Source organism: Danio rerio, chromosome 19, assembly GCF_049306965.1.
Source record: "Danio rerio strain Tuebingen ecotype United States chromosome 19, GRCz12tu, whole genome shotgun sequence".
Classification (NCBI taxonomy): Eukaryota; Metazoa; Chordata; class Actinopteri; order Cypriniformes; family Danionidae; genus Danio; species Danio rerio.
This window is the reverse complement of record NC_133194.1, coordinates 16,504,372-16,526,171: the sequence shown is the minus strand read 5'-3', so window position 1 is coordinate 16,526,171 and position 21,800 is coordinate 16,504,372. Positions and strand designations below refer to the sequence as shown.

The window sequence follows — 21,800 nt, the reverse complement described above, 5'->3', positions numbered from 1 at the left end:
TGGTGGAAAAGGAGTTCACTGGAGATCAGTTTTAATAAAACCAAGGAGATGATAATTAGCAGAAATAAACTAGTCCTTAGTCAAGGCTTAAAACCTCTGGTCCTTGAGGGATGTAAAATAGAGTCAGTTGGATGTTTTAAGTATTTAGAAACATTTATTGATAGTGGATTAACATTTGCTGCAAATGCAGTGCATTAAAAAAAAAGCAATGCATAGATTATATCTAATTAGGAGGTTACAACAATTTGGTGTGAGTCAAGATGTTTTGGAGATGGTATACAAGAACTTGGTTGAAAGTGTTGTGAGTTTTAACATAATTTGCATGATGTGGACTGTTGCCAATTAAGGAAAAGCAAAAACTGTTTCAAGTAGTAAAAACTGCCAGTGCAATTGTAGGTAAAGCAGAACCAAATTAAATTTATTAAATGAGACAAAAACAGAATGCACATCATTATTGAAGATTGTTCCCATCACTTAAATATAAAATTTCAGCTTTTGCCATAAAAAAGGCGTTTTAGGCAACCTCAAGTAAAGAAAAATGTGTGTCAAATGGCATTTGTGCCGAGTGCTGTTAGACTTTTAAATACTGGGTAATAAGAATGTGTAGGGTTTTAAATAAAGTTTTTAATGTGATACATACTGTACGTGATGACATTGAATGTATTTGTATTGCCTGTTTCTTCTGTTATGTGTGTAATGTGAATGCTGATGTGGTTGTGGGGTGAAGCCAAAGATAAATTTCCACTTGTGTACATTAAAGAAAGTTAAAGTAAAGTAAAGTAAAGTAAAGTAAAGTAAAGTAAAGTAAAGTAAAGTAAAGTAAAGTAAAGGAACATAGTTGTTTATCTGAAAAACAAAATTCAAGTCAGTTACTTTTCTTTGTTGGAATGTCTTTCTTAGTTTTGGTCTCGAAAACCTGCCCACTGCCACATTACCCAATTACATTTCAGCATGTGGGGTTGCTGAAATATAATGCAATTTCTGTCTTGAAGACTGCTTCAATGTATGTGGCCACTGCTAAAATGCAAGACATTTGTATTGTTCCAACTAATGAACAATCAAAGCCAATAAGAATGAACTCTGCTTTAGTATTGTGTATTTTTGTTGAAAAGTTTTGTGCATTGTAGTGAATGCAGGGGTGCCTAAACTCGGTCCTAGAGGGCATGTGTCCTGCAGATTTTAGCTCCAACCCGCTTCAACATATTGACATTGTCAATATCAATAATAAAAAAGTTTGGTATGGTCGATACAATAGCCCAGTAGTTAGTGTGCTGACATATGGTGTAGTAGCACTTCTAGACATCCAGAGTTTGAATCCTGGCTCAAGGATTTTTCCCGTCCCTACCCCCTCCTTCTTTCCCACTTTGCTTTCTGTCTGAAATACTGTCCTGTGCACTTAATAAAGGCAAAAAAAAAAAATTGCTAAAATTTGCTATGAAGTTCCGGTATGAAGTGCTACAGTTTCAATATAACGTGGCTGCTGAGCGCATGCCTGGCATACTCACACTATGTACAGTTGCTTTAAACTGGGCAGAAGCACACTTGTCCCCCCTCCTATAAAAAAATAAAAATAATAATAATATATATATGTATATAAATATATATATATATATATATATATATATATATATATATATATATATATATATATATATATATATATATATATTTTTTTTTTTTTTTTTTTTTTTACAGTATTTTGTGTTCATTTAAATTTAAGACTATTGTTTTACGTATTTTATGATAATGGTAATAATTAAGAATGTACAGTTTTGCTCAAACTATAACAGTGATAATTTTGACTATCATTCATTATTCAGATACTAGTGTGTACATTCTAATAGTATGTGGGCTGTTTGAGTGTAGCGAACACTGGTGTTCAAGAAAGTGGTTTCATGATATGGCAATTGTGAATTGGTATGTTATTGTCATGTTCACCAGCGAACAACCACCAGATGTCGCTGGTAAACACTCACTCATAAAACTACATATCTGCCTTCTTCTGGACTACATATGCATACATGCACTTCTCCTAGACACTCACACCTGCTCACTAATCCAGCTTGATTACATTTGCACACCTGAGGACTTTCAGAGACTGATTAACACACACTATTTAAGCCACACATTCACCCCTTCAGTTTGCCGAGTCTTGTTTATCTGTAAGGTGACATTACAACGCGTTCCTGGTCTTGTTTCTCTGTGTTTTGAACCTTGCCTTGTTTATTTAGTTTTCCTTGTCTGCCGCCTGCCTTTCGACCTCTTGCTTGTTAAATTGACTATGATTCTGGATTGTCCTCACACACCTGTTTGCTCCCGTATTGACCACTGCTTGCCTGACTGTGAATAAACCTGCACATTGGATCCTACCTTCTGTTGTTGGTGTCACTCCCCGGCGTTACAGAAGACTCGGCCACACAATGGATTCAGCGGGTATCAAGATCATGTGTCTGCGTCAGGAAGCCCGGTCTATAGAGGAATACGTGGAGGACTTCATCCAGGTAGCCCATTTAACATCTTTGGATGATTTATGCCTGATGATATTTTTTCGTGGAGGATTATCTGAACCTCTGTACTCCACAATGCCACTGCATGAACCCCATTGGACACTTGAGTTGTACATTGATCTGGCTCTACAACTTAGTGGGTCCCCCTTCACCATAGGCGAGGTGGAGGAAACTCCTAAATGTTTTTTTGGGGGGGGCAAGACCAGCAAGACCAGATGACAAAAGGGCTTGCTGTACACCCCACTGAAACATTAATGCTGGCATCACCATCACTCCTGTCGCCTGAGCATCAGTTATATCACAAGATGGCCACCTCCAGTCCTCCAGCTTGCAAGATGGCCACCTCCAGTCCTCCAGCTTGCAAGATGGCTGCTCCAGCTCACAAGATGGCCGACTCCAGTCCTCCAGCTCACAAGATGGCCAACTCCAGTCCAGCTCACATGATGGCCGACTCCAGTCCTCCAGCTCACAAGATGGCCGACTCCAGTCCTCCAGCTCACAAGATGGCCGACTCCAGTCCTCCAGCTCACAAGATGGCCGACTCCAGTCCTCCAGCTCACAAGATGGCCGACTCCAGTCCTCCAGCTCCCAATGTGGTCACAACCAGCCCTCCAGCTCACAATGTGGTAAGCGCCAATCTGCCACCTGCTCACAAGATGGTTTCCTGTTCCTTGTCCGTTCCTGCCATAGTTCCTGTTTCAGTTCCTGAAATACCATCACCTGAGCCACCAGAATGGCCACCACCACCTGAGTTACAAGAGCTGATGCCACCACCAGAGCTGTTACTGCCAGAGCTACCACCGCCAGAGCTGCCACCGCCTCCAGAGCTGCCACCGCCTCCAGAGCTGCCACCGCCTCCAGAGCTGCCACCGCCTCCAGAGCTGCCACCGCCTCCAGAGCTGCCACCGCCTCCAGAGCTGCCACCGCCTCCAGAGCTGCCACCGCCTCCAGAGCTGCCACCGCCTCCAGAGCTGCCACCGCCTCCAGAGCTGCCAGACCCTCCAGAGCTGCCAGACCCTCCAGAGCTGCCAGACCCTCCAGAGCTGCCAGACCCTCCAGAGCTGCCAGACCCTCCAGAGCTGCCAGACCCTCCAGAGCTGCCAGACCCTCCAGAGCTGCCAGACCCTCCAGAGCTGCCAGACCCTCCAGAGCTGCCAGACCCTCCAGAGCTGCCAGACCCTCCAGAGCTGCCAGACCCTCCAGAGCTGCCAGACCCTCCAGAGCTGCCAGACCCTCCAGAGCTGCCAGACCCTCCAGAGCTGCCAGACCCTCCAGAGCTGCCAGACCCTCCAGAGCTGCTGCTGCCTGAACTTCCTGAATGGCCGCCGCCTGAGCTTCCTGAATGGCCGCTGCCTCCTGAGCTTCCTGAATGGCCGCTGCCTCCTGAGCTTCCTGAATGGCCGCTGCCTCCTGAGCTTCCTGAATGGCCGCTGCCTCCTGAGCTTCCTGAATGGCCGCTGCCTCCTGAGCTTCCTGAATGGCCGCTGCCTCCTGAGCTTCCTGAATGGCCGCCGCCTCCTGAGCTTCCTGAATGGCCGCCGCCTCCTGAGCTTCCTGAATGGCCGCTGCCTCCTGAGCTTCCTGAATGGCCGCTGCCTCCTGAGCTTCCTGAATGGCCGCTGCCTCCTGAGCTTCCTGAATGGCCGCTGCCTCCTGAGCTTCCTGAATGGCCGCTGCCTCCTGAGCTTCCTGAATGGCCGCCGCCTCCTGAGCTTCCTGAATGGCCGCCGCCTCCTGAGCTTCCTGAATGGCCGCCGCCTCCTGAGCTTCCTGAATGGCCGCCGCCTCCTGAGCTTCCTGAATGGCCGCCGCCTCCTGAGCTTCCTGAATGGCCGCCGCCTCCTGAGCTTCCTGAATGGCCGCCGCCTCCTGAGCTTCCTGAATGGCCGCCGCCTCCTGAGCTTCCTGAATGGCCGCCGCCTCCTGAGCTTCCTGAATGGCCGCCGCCTCCTGAGCTTCCTGAATGGCCGCCGCCTCCTGAGCTTCCTGAATGGCCGCCGCCTCCTGAGCTTCCTGAATGGCCGCCGCCTGCTGAACTTCCTGAATGGCTGCCGCCACCTAAGCTTCCTCAATGGCCACAGCCTCATGATCCAGGGCCACTGCAGCTCCACGCTCCGGGCCCTCCGCAGCTCCACGCTCCGGTCCCCCCGCAGCTCCACCCCTTCGGGCCCTCCGCAGCTCCACGCTCCAGGCCCTCCGCAGCTCCACGCTCCGGGCCCTCCGCAGCTCCACGCTCCGGGCCCTCCGCTGCTCCACGCTCCGGGCCCTCCGCTGCTCCACGCTCCGGGCCCTCCGCTGCTCCACGCTCCGGGCCCTCCGCTGCTCCACGCTCCGGGCCCTCCGCTGCTCCACGCTCCGGGCCCTCCGCTGCTCCACCCTCCAGTCCCACCACCACTGCATGGTCCTGGCCCTCCATCCCTCCCCCAGTTCCGCCTCCGCTCCACCTCCCGCCTGAACAGTATTAGGAGTGTCTGGAAGCCACTCCTTAGAGGGGGGGCTCTGTCATGTTCACCAGCGAACAACCACCAGATGTCGCTGGTAAACACTCACTCATAAAACTACATATCTGCCTTCTTCTGGACTACATATGCATACATGCACTTCTCCTAGACACTCACACCTGCTCACTAATCCAGCTTGATTACATTTGCACACCTGAGGACTTTCAGAGACTGATTAACACACACTATTTAAGCCACACATTCACCCCTTCAGTTTGCCGAGTCTTGTTTATCTGTAAGGTGACATTACAACGCGTTCCTGGTCTTGTTTCTCTGTGTTTTGAACCTTGCCTTGTTTATTTAGTTTTCCTTGTCTGCCGCCTGCCTTTCGACCTCTTGCTTGTTAAATTGACTATGATTCTGGATTGTCCTCACACACCTGTTTGCTCCCGTATTGACCACTGCTTGCCTGACTGTGAATAAACCTGCACATTGGATCCTACCTTCTGTTGTTGGTGTCACTCCCCGGCGTTACAGTTATCTTGCTGGAGGTTGCCATCACAACATGATTTTACTGTGGTTAGGGGATGGACATTTTCAGCAACAGTACTCATGTAGGTTGGATTGGTAAAAGGTGCCAAAGGTGTGACAATAGAGAAAAGTGAAAATGTCCAACATAATAAACTTATAAATTGTAAAAGTAAAAAAAATATAAAAGTAATTTTATAGTTTTAAATTTGTTTCTAAATCAAAATTTTGATTTTAATTGTATTATTATTTTTTATTATTTTATTCATAACCAATACAATAATTTTGATCTGCAGTTTAAATACAGCCAAAAACAGATTTTAACAGTGTGGGAACATTGACACATCCTGTTGGTGTCTGGAGTGAGGTGAAGAAGTGAAAACAATGGATTTAATAATAATAAAGAAAACAAAAACATTAGCTAGAAAACAACAAGAAGAACAACAACAAAATAGAAACTAGACAAACTCAAAAAAATGTGTGACCAAATTATCGAAATAAAAAATGATCGTATTATCGTACTAATAATCATACTCGAGTGAGTAAATAAATTCCTAGAGGCAAATAAGAAGTTTAAGACAGATAAATCATAAACTCTTCCCTACTCTTGATTTTACTGACTTAGCATATGTAATGGTTTTGCATCATTATGTAAAAACTACTCTAGCCACTGTTTCCTGATCTCTGGCATCAAAAATATTCAGACCAACCATCTAGCACACAGGTGTCAAACTCAGTTCCTGAAGGGCCACAGCTCTGCACAGTTTAGTTCCTTGAATTAGTAATTCATACACATGCGATTGCGGCAGAATGGAAACGGAACTCGTGCAACAAGTTTAGCAGTTTCCTAATAAAGCACACCTGATCAAACTAATTAAGCCCTTCTAGCTTGTTTGAATCCTGCAGGTAAAGCTGCGGTCACACTGGACTTTTCTCCCCATAGACTTCCATATGTAAGCACGTGAATGCGTCAGACTGAAAACGCAAGCTCATGCGACAAATTTTGCAGTTCATTGCCTTGCAAAGTTCAAGCTTGGTGACCTTTGACCTGCTAAATCGCATCACTTGACTGCATGAGACCAGTCGAGGATCAAAACATGACCTCTCTGGGCAGAATTGTAAAATATGGACCAATCGCTTGCTTTTTTAATGTCTAATCATCTCAATAGTGTCTGGGTGCGGCCTTTATGATGCAAGCTAAGATTGCATCACTCAGCGATGCAATGTCAGACATAAATCACTCAATGGCGTGAGTAACGTCACTGTGATGGGTAGGGTTAGGGGTGGGGTTAGGTGAGAGCATTAAAAAGCATTGGATGCAGCTCAGATTGCACTGCATCTGGTCTGCATCCAGACCCCTCTCAATCATCTTGTTTAATCCTGCTCTTTTTAGTAGCACAGTACTACAGAGTTTTGCAAGCTCAAACTCTAGTGTGACCGCAGCTTTACTGTGTTGGACCAAGGTTGGAATTAAACTGTGCAGGGCTGCAGCCCTTCAGGAACTGAGTTTGACATCCCTGATCTAGCACAAACAACATTTAAATTCACCAAAGCCACCTTTCTCCAAAGTTTAATGTTTGGTTTGAACTTCAGCAACTTGCTTTGACCATATCTACATGTCTAAATGAGTTATTCCACCGATTTTGACTGATTTGCTATTTGAATTGACATGCAGTTGACAAGGAGTTGACAAGCAAACAAGAACATGTGTACTTAATATTGGTACGGACTATTGAGTTGTCAATTCATATTGTTAATGACAAGTTACTATCGTTTCTACATTCAGTTCTATGTCCTTGTATCTGGTGAGTATTTTTGTACTGTATATAAGTGAGTTATTGTCTCTGTTTTGCAGGTGACATTGAGCCCAGAGTTTTCTCCTTTGACGCAGGGAACAGGATTTTCAGACAGAGCCACCTGGAGTACACTGGTAAGAGAGACACTCACCCGATGTCTAATGTCCTAGTCTAATGTAACTTGACAAGTGGGGACAGGTTGAATGTGATCTAAGATGAGGACATCTAAGGGATGCGTGTGAGGTTGTGGAGGAGCTCAGGGTACATGTATTCTGCCTGCTATCTGCTGTGCTGTCAAAGAGCTGACACAAAGCTCTCGTAAATTGTATTTACACCAGTAATGCACAGAGAGTGTGGCTGTACATTAGGGGTTTTCAAAAATACAGCCCTTTCCATAGAACCTTTTGAGAAACGGCAGTAAAAGATTCTGGAAGTCTCACCATTGCACCACAGCTTGCATTAAAAAACAAAAAAACATGTCATGAGACCTTATCTTACTGTTAAAGATACAGTTGTCCGTCATCTTGCATTTTTAAAAGCAAAAAATCAATTTTGTGTGAATGGGTCTTTATTTGAAGGTAAAAAAAAAATTCTAATTAGTCAATCTATAAAATTATGTACAAAATGTATTTCCAATATTTGACTTTACCTTTCTGGTAATGATGTGTTAATGGTAATTTGACACATGTTAAGGAGATTTACCTAGTTTAATGTATGTAAACTCATAATTTTAGTGGTATGAACTAAAACAGAAGAAAGCAGGACAGAACCCTGGAGTACTCCATACCCCTTTTTTTATGCTCCTGGCGGTGTTGTTACCCTAAAAAGCCCTGGTCAGATCACACGATTTTGTCACAATTTCAGCACAATTTCCTTGACAAAGGGAGTCTTAAACGACAAATGGGCATCGTGACACAAGATTCAATCGTTTCTCCTTGTGTAATGTGGCATAGGTTACGACAACCAGTATCATGTCCGCGACGCCTCACGACACCATCGCAGAAAGTCTAGCATGTTTAATTTTTTCCCTGATCTTCACAACAAGTTCTGTCGTGTGGGTGACTCGGGACGATAGGAGCACATAATTTCTTGGTTAAATCTGTGGGTGCTGCCGTTAATCCGTGGGTTAGGTAATAAAAAAAATAGGCTGCATATTGACTTATGGGTGGGTTTCGGGTGGATAAGATGAATCATAAGTTATGCAAACTTTAACTACTTTCTCTAAAACATTAAAGCGTTTTGACCCATTTTAATTGACAGACTGGCACAAACATGCAGCCAAATTCCATTCTCACAATGAGTTCTGAGTTCTCTCAGCCTTCCAAACTAGTTCATTCTTTCGAAGTAATCTGGAAACACGTTTAGTGCTACTAATACATTTAAAAAGCCTGTCTTGCTTATTCAAAATTAAATTGACTGGCGCAATGGACTATTTTGTCATTAAAAATAAAAAAAAGTTCAATATAAGTTCCTCTGAAACTGTGAATATTTCACTTTAATTTATTTATTTTATTTTATTTAACAAACCAGTTAAATAAAATAAGCATTTATCGATAAGCATTAGCTGACTGGTTTTAAAGCACATCACCTCAGATGTTATTAATTATTCTTGTTTATCTAGTAGATAACCAACCAAAAAAGTTAAGATAAGATTTATAAACTAAATTTGTTTCAAAATTATATTTTACAATACAAATTATTTTTTAGTTTGTGCTTGTCCACTACCTAACTGTGCGGGTGGATGATTTGTTTTGCTCTGTGGAAAATAAGGATTTAATGAGTGCTTCGTTGTAATTGTTGTATCACAAACCTCTGTCATGTATATTTGATCATTTTTTAAAATGTGATTATTTTGCCTTGAGTGTCTGATTTTTCCTTGGTGCTAATTTGCTTTCAATTTCTCTGTCTCACTTACTGCAAGTTTAAGTGAGGGAGTTTTAGGGACATTTAGTTTTAAAAGAAAAATCTTAATATTAAAAAGGAAATATACGTTTGATCATTCCAATGTCATAACGTATGCCTTTAAATGATGTAGCCTGGTTGTAAGCAAGCATCAGTATTTATTGTAATGGACATATACTGTATAAAAAAAAACATTGAAATTAATAAGATAAGAAATATTGTTATAGCAACACTTGTGACTGCTTTGGGAAATAACGCTTGTCGAAGATCATTAACGAACATGTAGTCTGACAAATTTGTTACCCCTGACAATTCAAGATTTTATCAAGACAAAATTACATAATCTGACGTGATCTGACAACTTACAATAAAAGTCATGTGATCTGTCCTGGGCTTAAGATGCAAGCAAAACTAGTGCTGTCGGCACTAAAAATGCTCGATACAATTGCTATACAGTTACAGGTAAAGCTGTTGTGTTGCACAGTGGCTGTGAATGTGCTTTGAAATGATGATGTAATGACATGAACATGAATTGAAAGCAAAAAAAATACACAATGTGCCTGGCTAGTTTATGAACAGGTTGTTTAGCAACACAATCAGTTACAAAAGAAATGTTTACCCTATTCAGAACTAGCACAAGCAGTATTTCAGAGAAAAAGGTAAGTGGTTCTCAGAATGGTGACAGGGTCATTACAAAAAAAATATACACAAATCACTTAGTGCCTGGAATGGTGTCCATGGTCCAGGAGACTTCCAGATGTTCACCTTCATCAGCCTGGGTATTTTCTAAAGCTAGTAATCTAAAAGGCAGTAGTGAAATTAACCATTAATTCAGCACTCAGGAATGTCTACATTAGAGAATCATATGATGTAAATGTATACAGTTTATTAATTTGGCTTCAAACAATTGATTTGATTGACTGGATGAGAAGAATACATGCTAGTGTACATATGCTATTTTCTGATCTTTTCAAGTAAGACTGGAAAATTGAATTAAGTTGCACACTTTACATGTGAATGTGAAAGGATGGGGACTCAATAACAGTAAGTGATATGAAGAGCAGTGTCTTTCATTTCTACTCTGATGGCTGCAAAACTACAGTGCACCCTGAGGATTTGTGATAGAGTAAGACTGGAAAGAATATCAGATGGCAAGGTTTAAATAGCATCTGTCTAGCACATTTCAGCAGCATGTTATCCTATGTTAAAGAATTCTTATGATTTTTCAGACCATATAAAAATGGTAAAGTGTGTTGTCCATTACAATTCCTTTATTTTTACACTATGCTTTCCCATTCACTAAATCAATATGTCAGTATGAAAAATGGTCAACACAAACTCATAGCAATTAAAAACTATTTTATGAATTACTGGTAAAACTAAGTAAAACTTTTTGAGGGGACCCTGTTTTTCGAAGCTGTTTCATTGTCAGCAATACAATAAAAAACAAAATGAAAGACAATAGGACACATAATAGAGTATGAATTAAAGCACATTGGTTCTTAATAAAGCTACTTTGTTTAGAGCAGCAAATGATTTTCCCTATTTTCTTTTACTGTTTGATTAACATTAAAAACAGTATGTTTCTATCCAAAAATGTGAATTAGAATTATAAGCAAAACTGCAATATTGCACAAAATATTTGCAAATACAGCACTGTTTCCATCCATTTTTTTTTCAAAATTAAAAAAACAAAAAAACAATCAACATTAAGTACTTCAAAATGAGTTGTGCCTTAGAAGATGAAGACAAAATACAATAAACGTACAATGACATTTTGAGGACATAGACCACTCTTTGTAAGTGCAGCTGTTTAAGAAGGCGAAGGCATTTTACAATGATAATAGACTTTTTTGATGGATTCCAGCACATGCTGAAATTTATTCAGTAAATATGCATTTAGTAAACGTTTAATATGCTTATTTCAAAATGTATATTCATCTTGGTATTTCTAATAAGCAGTTTTTATGCAACATTCCAGAAAAATGGGTGAATAATGTCAATTTATGACTGAATGTACTGATCTAAACAAGCATTTATTCAAGACACAGTGCTTCTTTTTTATTGAGCGTATCTGAAGTAAGCATGTAATTTTTGTGTCTAAAGCCATAGTCACACTAGAGTTTGAGCTTGCAAAATTCTTTTATATGGCGCTACAAAAAGTGGCGGGAATAAACAAGATGATTAGACGAGTGATTGCTCCATATTTCAAATTTCTGTATAGAGAGGTCATGTTTTGATATTCAATTGGTCTCACGCAATCACTTAATGCGATTTAGTCAGAGTTCACCAAGCTTGAACTTTCAGACCCATCGAACTGCAAAACACAAGTTTGTGTTTTCAGTCTTTAGCATGCATATGAATGGAAGTCTAGGGGGCGAAAAGTGCAGTGTGACCATGGCTTTAGACACAAATGGGAGTTTGCTAGACGATCCATCACTCTAAAGAGTAAGAAGACCGGACAATGAATGCCTATGAGTTGGCAGAGCACAGCTTCATATGTGCTGGTGATTAATCATTAGAAATGTATAAAACCAGCTTCTGAACAAGTATGCTTCAGACACAGCCACTGAAGAAGCCGAACATTCGGCCATCAGCTGGAGACCCAGCTGCTGTAGCAGTGGTGACACAAGTCTTTGTTTCCTCTTTTAAGGAACTTGGATTACAGATGTAACATGTCGTTCCCTTTCAGGTCGGGAACTTTGATGTGTGTCTTAGACACAAGTGGGAGAGTGTAAGCAAAACGTCAGCTGAACCCATCACGCGTTTGGATGAGAATTTGCCAAGTACAGTATGAGAGCACAAAGTCACCAAACGCGCAACCTTTCAATGACCCCCGTCCATTTTAAAGATGCTACAGAGGCCACCTGCTACCCAAATGCGGAGACCTGGTGACAATATGGACATATGGGCTTACTCTATTCAGGGGGAGCACTACATATGATAAGCTAGTTAGCGGGTAAGGAAGACACGAGTCCACCTGAGAGGCAGAGCGCTCTGTTGTTGAATGACGCTTATGGGATTGCCAACGAGGATCATGTATGGCTGACACCAATCCTCAGCATATGGGCAGACCAAGTGGGTCTGCCCCAACATCATACTGTGCAAGGCACCCTCTCAGGAACTCTCTTGGGTTTGCCTGATGAGGCTCTAAGCAGAGCAGAATACCACACATATCTCTAGGGATTGCCCAGAAATCGGGAGGAAAAAAAAATCTTATAAAATCCTCTGAATGTGTTAGGTGTCGCCCGGTCCACAGCTCTACAAATATCTGTTGAAGAGGAGACAATACTCCTTGTCAAGTGCGCTCTCATTTTCTTGGAGGACACGGCTTACCCTAGCATTGATAAGTGAGGGTGATAGCATCAATTATTGAGTGGGCCAACCTCTGTTTTGAAATGCCACTTACACCATAACAGACAAAGAGGTGCTCAGAAGATCTTATGTTCTGAGTCTGTTTTACATAACAGCACAGTGCGCATACAGGACAGTATACACACATGCCTCCTCCATGGGCAACACTTGCTGGTTCACTACCTTGTCCTCCTAAAGGGAGTGGAGGGAACCTTGGGAGCATGTAGCCAGGATAGGATAAAAGTAGGCTGGTCCGAATTCCAGGGATGATTTGCTGACCAAAAATACCTCCAGGTCGCCGACCCTCTTGATAAATGCCAACATGACCAGCAGAGCTGTTTTCATTGACAGAATTCTCAGGGATACTAAGTTGAGTGGATTGAAAGGATTTCTCTGCAGTCCCACAACGTCTACAGAGAAAACTTAAGTGGGGGCATAAGAGGGTGGATCCCGCCAATGGATTTAATTGCCACACACCTCTGAGGAACTGGAGGATTAAGTTATGCTTCGCATGCTGCCATCCACCGCATCATAGTGAGCAGAGAAGGCAGCAATGTAAACCTTCAGTGTGGAGAGTGACAGCCTACACTCCAACTTATCCTAAAGAAAGGACAACGCAAAGTTAATCTGGGTTGTCCGGGTATCTTCTTAGTGGGAGGTGCACCACTCAGCGAATAGGCAGACTTCAGACAGCTATCCTTGAGGATGAACCATCACACCTGCTTAAAGCTTGGATGGAGCAAACTTTAAAGGAGCGAGGAATCCGCAAACCCAAAAGCGACAGATTAGCCCCTACTGTAATTCTCAGGCCTGCCTGAGTGTTAACCGTCTTGCAGTGAACAGCAGGGGTAATGCACCCTTTCGCAAGGGTTAGCTGCGACCTCAGTTGCGCAACAGACATTGGGGTGAAGGCATGAGCTGTCCACGAGCACCACCTCAACATGCTGGACCCCCAGGCTCTTTTAGAAAGACTGCTCTTTCAGGCACTCAGCGAAATGCCCAGGGAATGGGAGAAGACCCAGCTCGATCGTCACTGAATGCATAATCCCTGCTGGATGCTGGAATGTTGTTCAACTCTTAAAAACTCTCTTGCTGCTCAGTAAAGACTTCTAAAGTGAATGTCTGAAGCACGCTCATTCAGGAGCTGTTTATATACTCTTCTAATGATTAATCACCAGCACCTGTGAAACTGTGCTCTCCCAAATCAAATTTCCAAAAATAAAGAAGGAAAAATAAAAAATATGCTAATGCTTTTCTGTGAGATTGGCTTGAAAAAGTATATGATGAATTCACATCCATATCAAACTGTTTATCAAGTTGTTTTGTCACCATGCCAAAATTCAAGATTCAATTATTAAATCAGTTTATCTCTGATTGGCCATTTCAACAATTATGCCCGTGATTGGTTAAATGGCTCAGTGCTGCAAAATACATAGAAAACAGAAAACTTTAGGATAACACTCACAATCTTTAAAAGATGCTTCCATCATTGACCCAGTACTTCTTGTGACCAGTACTGTACAAACAAAACATGGTTTTGTTAAGCTTGATTTGAGTCCTTGCCAATAGCTATGTTTCCCTCCACAAAATGCGAATGAACTTTATGGGCAAAACTGGATTATCGCAATAATGATGTGCGAATAAAGCAGTTTCTATTCAACAAGTCAAAGCGAACAGAATCGTCACTTCCTGATTAACTGGCGCCAAATATCAAAAGTAAAAACTGATTGCTGCAGTAGGAAAAGCTGCGTCAATGTTTTCTTCATCTAATAAATGACTTGCGCCTTAGAAGGCAATCCTGACACACAGTAAACTTGCGGTGGTGTTTGAAAGTATCAGACGCGGAGCACAGACACTCTTGATTCTAGAGGTCATTAATAATATAATAACACTACTACTATAAACACTAATACTTAAACGGTAAGGCATTTTAGAATGACCAAAACAACATTTCAGATGGTTTACAGTGTGCTCAATTTACACACATTTTCATCATCACATGATCTCTTATAACAAAATCACGACCTTAACTTTTAACCCAAACAAATTAATAAACTGCATTGCATTTGCAGAATAGAACACTTGCAAAGAGAACGGAATACAACAGAAATGTTTGTGATTGTAAAACATTTACTATAACAAAGTACATTTTGAGAGTTCATGATAATAAAAAAAGTACTTACAGTACCTGAGACAAGCATCAAGTGCTCCACCGATAAAAAAAGAGGCACCAACTTGCTTAAAGTTTCAGAATTACGTAATCTGGTACATATGTAACATAGCAATGAGACTGCATGATAGTTTACACAGATTGTGTTTGGAAGACTGTATTGTTTTTTTCATATCTTCCCTCTTCCTTTTTTCACAATATCAACAAGATGTGTTAAAATAACCATAATATTTTTTTGAGAGTGTAGATATTTCTTTGTTTTGCTCTAAATAAGCCATCCACTGCCAGTTTAACGAAACATATCGCAGCACTCTAGATTACCTTACTAGAAAATACACAGTATTTCATTTCAGTTTTGAAGGCTGCATTAATGCATGTGACCTTGTCTAAAAACGTAACTTCCGGTGGACAGCAGCAGCCTCCAAAATGAGACTGACATTCCCAACAGATAAATAAATTTTACCATATATTGAAAGAATCATACACTCATTAGCTAAATTCATCAGTTAATCTAGAAACTACTGGCTAAAAGTGGCTCATAGACTGCAGATGCATAGCAATACAACAGTATTAGTAACTATAACTTCGATTTTTTTATTCAGTTCTTTGTCTCATTTTCTTTGCAACATTGTAAGCTATAAAATCATGTTGCCTTTTACTTTGAAGACACAATTTTCGCATGTAAGTAAGAATGTAAACATGTGTATCTTAAACTGTGATGTAACCAAATGAATAATCATCTATAATTCAACTCGATTGTGTCGTTGGACTGAATGTTCTCTATGGGATGTTGTTCTATGGACCTTTATCTTTAAAAATAAACTGTGATGTACAGAAATGAATGCATGTGTATCTTATGAATGTATGTACTGTACTCCACTTCTACTAAGTGTGTTCTTTTATGAGTAAATTTTTTCCACAAATTTAGCAAATACACTCTTTATAAGCTTTCCATTGAAAAACAAGTAGTTACAATCGCTGCTTGAGGCTTGTAGTTTTAGACTGATGTATAGTTTGTCAAGATTACTCATGTTCTTTTTGATGTAATCTGTTTGTAAATACTAAGATGTTCAAAAAAAGCTCTCCAGTACGTCCATGTCATAATCTGGAACTGTTGACTTAATAAAATGTTTATAATTGTTCACATATTTTTAACGTAATATCTTTAAGGTCGAAGGTTTAACGAATTTAAAGCAATGGGTATATTAACTTTTAAAAAAGATTTTACATGTTATGATCCCTTTTAAGAACCTATAACGCTAAATAACAAAAGTACTGTAAAATGTGTACAAGACAAGCTTTAAGCATTTTCACAACGACCAAAACCACCAACTTGCAGTCTTTCCAGCAGGAATGTGTTTCAAGTTTGCCCTTTCTCACTCTCTGCCTTATTTCCTTTAGTACAGCACATTGGACTTCAGCTTTATTTGTACTTTTGAAATGGAAAGAAATAAAAAACTTTGGTGATGTCAGAGTTCCTGGTCTAATTTCAGCTGGAGCAGAGGCATTTCAGGGAGTTTGGTCCAGGACATGGATATTCTCCAGAGCAACTCTCTAACTGGACCCCCCTTTTTTTCCACCTGCGGCCTGATTCTTTTCATCTTGTTTAGATTCAGGGCTGATGGGAGCAGCTAAAAGTTGGGTGGGAAAGTGTGCTTGATGTATGTCACTTCACTCTCTCTTTGCAAAAAGTAAACAAAACATTTAAAAAATATTAGACACAAGGAATGGCTAGAACTGTAAGAAAAGTATGACCTAAATCTTATTAAGTGATGTTTTGTAAAACAATTTCAGGAGGAGCATGCGCAGAAGTTTCAGTATTGAATATGTCATTGACAATTATCCCATCATCAAATCAGTTCTTGAACAAACCCCTATATATACCAAAGCTGTCTTACCTGCAGCATCTCATGACTTTAGCATTGGCACATCCAATCCTGTAACCTTGTCCAAACAGCAAATTTCCATGAGGATGACACGGCTCCTCCTGCAAACTCCAAGCCGACGTCCAGCGCATCAGCACTCGGCAGAGCATATCAACAGAGGCCGCGGTCTTAACTTAGGCCCACCACGCCGCCGCTATTCCAGACACCGGCAACAAACCTGAGCCGCTCCCCAGTTTGGCAACCACTGGCCCAGATAAATCGAGTGCCAGGCCACCACTCTACAGGTGAAGCGCCACCATCGGCCAATTCGCCATGACATCGTGAGCACGTCTCCGCTACGGCCTAGTCCATCCCCCACGCACGGAACATTTCCACTTAGTAGCGCCCGCAATGCCTGCTCTTGGCGCGCCAAATTTAGGAATAACAAGCCTGTCCGCTCATAAGTGACATCACGCGAATCGGCTTCCGGGTCCAAGCGCTCTATTCAACTGCATGGGGAGACTCATGAAATGGTAATTATAACGTTTACAAAGCAATTTATTACTTTCGAAAATCACGATCACAATATATATGTCTATGCCTCATACATGATGCAAGTGATTAATTTTTATAAATCGTTAAAATTGTGGTATTTGTTATGCAGCAAGCCCAAAAAAGTGGTTGTGTACACTATGACTTCGTATAAAACTAACTTAACGTTTAATATGATTAAAATTGATCATAAACAAATAATTTCTCAGTTTACTGCATGGGGAGAAATGTTAATTATAAATGTTAATTAAAATGTTTACAAAGCAAATTAATACTTTCGAAAATCACGATCGCAATACATATGTCCACACCTCATACCTGATGGCCAGAAAGTGATTAATTTTATAAATTGTTAAGATTTTGGTATTTATTATGCAGCAAGCCCAAAAAATGGTTGTGTACACTATGATTTTGTATAAAATTTTCTTTATTGTGTGATATGAATTAAAAGTGATCATAAACAAATAAATTTCTTAACTCAAATGAGTAGCGGCTTGTACCTGGAAACAGTATTACATACGTCACCAACACGTCACCACTTAACAGGCGGACTCTTCCCTCATGCCGCTTGCAGATTACGCAAGTTCCGGTGAGAGGCCGCCTCCGCTGATGTCACTAACACCGGTAGCTCTCCTCTCTTCTCTTTTCCTTTCACCTGTGATCCTAGAGCCATCAGTAGTGCGAGCACGCCTCCGCAAACGGCTCTAGCCCCCAACTTTCTGTTAGGCCCAGACGCAAGTTCCAGCGCGATGCCGCCTCCGCTGACGTCACTAACGCCGGCAGCCCCTCTCTTCTCTTTTCCTTCCGCCCGTGATCCTGAGCCACAAATAGACTATATTCCTTAAATTCATTGTCTAGATACTTAACATGTAAAAAACTTAAATACGTTATTAACGTTTACATAGACAACATGTGTATATAAAATAAATTGCTTAATTAAATAAATTTAATAAGTAATTATGAAGTAATAATAAGCTGATAAGCAATTTCAGCTCAGAAATCATCCAGAATCACATGACTAGCTTACCCCATCTATTTTCACAGCGATTCAAGTCACAATTGCACTCAATATAAATCATGGAACTCCATTCAAACTTTGGGTACTACTCAATGCTCCTCATACTACCTTAAGTTCCTTTAATCCTATCAATTAAGTTTTACATAGAAATTAAATGGAAAGTCAGTGGAAATGCACAATCATTGCCTCCTTTTTACTAGACGTACACCTTATTACACACTGCCACAAGGGCAGTGACCACTCATACCTCATACAGGAGACACACACCTTATTATTATGCACCACTGTAGGTACAGTGACCACTCCTACGGGAGAGGTACACCTTATAATTATGCACCACTGCAAGCGCAGTGACTTCTCCTACGGGAGACGTACACCTTATAATTATGCACCACTGCAAGCGCAGTGACTGCTCCTACGGGAGATGTACACCTTATAATTATGCACCACTGCAAGCGCAGTGACCTCCTACGGGAGACGTACACCTTATAATTATGCACCACTGCAAGCGCAGTGACTGCTCCTACGGGTGACATACACCTTTCAATTATGCAACACTGCAAGCGCAGTGAATGCTCCTATGGGAGACGTACACCTTTCAATTATGCAACACTGCAAGCGCAGTGAATGCTCCTATGGGAGACGTACACCTTACAATTACGCACCACTGCAAGCACAGTGTCAGCTCCTACTGGAGACGTACACTCCATAATTATGCACCACTGCAAGTGCAGTGACCCCCTCCTAAGGGAGACGTACACCTCATAATTATGCACCACTGCAAGTGCAGTGACAGCTCCCAAACGGAGACGTACACCTTAACATGCACCACCGTTAGTGCAGTGACTGCTCCTACGGGAAACGCATACCCCTTTTACTTTTTACACACCACTGCAATCGCAGTAACCACTCCTATGAGAGACACATACCTCATCATACACCACTGTCAGCACAGCGACAGCTATTACGGGGATGCATACTTTAACGAACACCATCGCTAATGCAGCGACCGCTCCCACAGAAGATGCCCGTCTCCCGTGGGAAAAGACACTCTTGCTGGAGACATTCATCATGCACCACAATCAACACAGCAAGCGCTTCCTCCCGATAAGGGGAATAACTCGAGTTGGGGTGTCTCCTCGAGCTCAGAGCCCTCCCCCCGGACAGCACGCCAAAAACGCTTTATACTTTAACGAATGCAAGTTTGAACTCATGAAGTGATGTTTTGTAAACAAATTTTGGGAGAAGCATGCGCAGAACTTTCAGTATCGAATACGTCATTGACAACTATCCCATAATCAAATCAGTTCTTGAACAAACCCCTACATATACCAAAGCTGTCTTACCTGCAGCATCTCACAACTTTAGCATCCCTCCACCACCCCGTCACCTCACCTCTTGCATTGCATTCCCTGGGGGAGCATTCTGTGGCAGGGCTAGATACTTCGCTCAAATCCCAACTCCTTTTTGTTTCCTAATAAGGGGAATAACTCGAGTTGGGGCGTCTCCTCGAGCTCAGAGCCCTTCCCCCGGACAGCACGCCAAATATGCTTTATACTTAAACGAATACAAGTGTGAACTTGTGAATTTTTTCAAATCATTTACCAGCTACATTAGATTGAATTCCTTTTAAATTAGTAGGAACATCCTTAAAGTGATACTTTAGTTCAAGAACCAGAAAGAATTGTTGTATATAGTGAAAAGTTTTTGCCCCTTACAGATTTATTTTTTGTTGTTGTTGTTGCAGTTTTGTCACACTTAATTGTTTTAGATAATCAAACAAATTTAAATATTAGTTAATAATGTCAGTGCTGATAGTCCAGTGGTTACTGTGCTGCAGTATGGCTATTAATGGCTATTAATGCCCCAGAGTCCGAATCCTGTCTTGTGGACCTTTCCCGATCTCATCCTACCTCTCTCTTTTCTGCTGCATTCATCCTACTGTCCTATCAAAAAAAGACATAAATGGCAAAAATATACATAATAGATATATCTTTATATATCTATAATTATTAGCCCCTTGTTTATTTATTCTCCAATTTCTGTTTAACGAAGATAAGATTTGTTTAACACATTTCTAATCATAATAGTTTTCATAACTCATTTCCAGTAACTGATTTATTTTGTCTTTGCCATGATGGCAGTAAATAATATTTGACTAAATATTTTATTAAGTCACTTCTATACACCTTAAAGTGATATTTAAAGGCTTTACCAGGTTAATTAGCTAAACTAAGCAGAATATGGTAATTAGGCAAGTTGTTGTATAATGATGGTTTGTTCTGTAGACTATTGGGAAAAAATATCTTAAAGGGGCTAATACGTTTGACCCTAAAATGGTTTTGAAAAAATGTATACTGCTTTTACTCTAGCTAAAATAAAAAACAAATAAGACTTTCTCCAGAAATAAAATATATTATCAGACACGCTGTGAAAATTTCCTGTTGCTCTGTTAAACATCATATATATATACCACTAGTTGTAGCTTTAGACGGATGTATAGTATGTCAAGTTTACTTGTGTTATTTTTGATGTAATCTCTTTGTAAACACTGACATGATCAACAAACAGCACCTCAGTTCTCTTCTCCTGCCGCTGACGAATGCTGTGTTCACACCAGATGCGGCACACGTGAATAAATCGTCCCATTCGTGTGTAAATAGAAACTTTTTTTTTTTTTGAGTTTATTAGATTAATTTGCGTGTCAAATTCACTTCATTTGCATATCAAATATTGCTTCACAATATATGCGGATTTGTGTCATGGGCAGTACTTCTGTTTGCCTGGTGATTCTTGCTTTGTTGTTAAAAGGCCAACATAGGTTTTATTCAGAGAATAGCTGTGCTTTATGTGCTTTAGGAAGGCTGAAAAGTTTGTTAGCTGTTAGATCCTTTTAGAGGTGCACCCAGCTTAACTCCTCCAGAAACTGTACCTGAATGATAGAAGCTATCAGCGATGCTTTAGACCAGGGTTTCTCCACCTTTTTCCCTTTGAGACCCACCTCCTTCTGTAAAAAATATTTTGAAGGTCAACCTGTCTGACATTTTGTCATAAACTGATTAAAAACTGCTTATTTTAAACCTTTATTTATTAGCAAAATGTTTATTTTGCTTTCTACTATTATTTTCTTGTTTTGCTACAGCAGTTTATAAAAAGTAAAGCATTATATATTTTACATATTTTTGATATATATACACATTATAATTTTTGTATTTATTTATTTTTTAACACACAGATTGAATGTTCTGTAGGAAAGCCCCACCCATTAGTGATCTCTCCCTCATAAGCATAGACAGTAAGGTTGGGCATCTAAGCTATAATGCTGATCCGATACGCATCTCGATACAAAGAATACGATCCGATATATTAGCGATACATTTGTGACATATTGCGATGCGACACGATACGATTTACACCCATATCACGATACAATGCGATAATTCAGCACTAACTAATTAGATCAAGTTTATGAGATTATGTGAAAGAGGATGCTGTGCCACTGAATGAGTTTGATTATTTATTAACCAAGCAAAACCAAGACTTTTTTTTACAAACTTTTCTCTCAGAGCCAGAATGTCAGTTTACAGTAGAGGGCCATTTTAGAACATATAGCAGATATTATTTAAGTATTTTCAAGATAAACAGAATGAATAAGTGCAATATATAT

The 21,800-nt window shown here is 40.8% G+C and overlaps 1 protein-coding gene across 5 annotated transcripts in view; it reads left to right on the top strand.

Annotated features, from left to right (window-relative positions):
- The window catches only part of hivep3a (HIVEP zinc finger 3a), a 91,145-nt gene that overhangs the window by 29,263 nt on the left and 40,082 nt on the right, over nt 1–21,800 (top strand). For all 5 annotated transcript variants that reach the window (XR_012394973.1, XR_012394974.1, XM_005159549.6 and 2 more), the window contains one exon: nt 7,332–7,406. The gene's annotated coding sequence lies outside the window, so the exon portion shown is untranslated. The remainder of the gene's footprint in view (nt 1–7,331; nt 7,407–21,800) is intronic.